The following is a 748-nucleotide window of genomic DNA, read 5'->3' as shown; positions in this document are numbered from 1 at the left end:
GCAGCAGCAGCAGCGGCGAGGCACTGACACCCGGCAGAAACCCAGAGGATTTGGCTGCTCACACCCCGCGGCAGCCAAGGAGGGTTTGAACGAGCTGGCAATGCCGTTTCCTTATTTTCAAAGCGGACTTGTGAGGATTTTTCCTGCTCTGCTCCTTTGCGGCCCCTGGTGCTGCTCCTGCCCGAGCGCTGCCCCCTGCCCAGCACCCCCCGGGACCCCAAAGTGTGTGTGCAGCTCTGAGCCTTGGGATCGTTAGCAATCCCAAGGGAATCTCACAGTTCAACACTCCTGCGGCGGCGGACTCAGGTCTCTAACAGCCCTTTGCAGCTCTGCGTCTCCGAGTGTTTGACCAGGGTGGTGAGTTTGGGTGATCCCCGTTTGCTCAGCAGGAGCTGCGGCAGGGCAGGCACAGGGATTTGCTCCCTGCCGTGGCCAGGCTCCTCTCTGGAAGCTCCTGCCCTCCCACCAGCGCTCCCGCCCCCAGTTCTCGATTGCAACAGCCTTCGTGGCCAGCCCCGCTGGGATTAATTCTGCTTTCCAGTGAATCATGCTGAGAAATGCACGACGTGGGAGCAACAGGATTATTTTTGCTTCTGTCACGGATGCTGGCAGAGTGACCCCTGCTCCTCCCACTCGGCTGCAGCTCAGCCCGAGGCAGTGAAACCCCACGTGCCCCAGGGAGGCCCCCTGTGTCCTGTGGGGCTGTGGGGCTGTGTCCTGTGGGGCTGGGTCCTGTGGGGCTGTGTGC

This window comes from Geospiza fortis, unplaced genomic scaffold (assembly GCF_000277835.1).
Source record: "Geospiza fortis unplaced genomic scaffold, GeoFor_1.0 scaffold172, whole genome shotgun sequence".
Lineage (NCBI taxonomy): Eukaryota > Metazoa > Chordata > Aves > Passeriformes > Thraupidae > Geospiza > Geospiza fortis.
The sequence above is the reverse complement of the archived record's forward strand: the minus strand, read 5'-3'. Positions refer to the sequence as shown.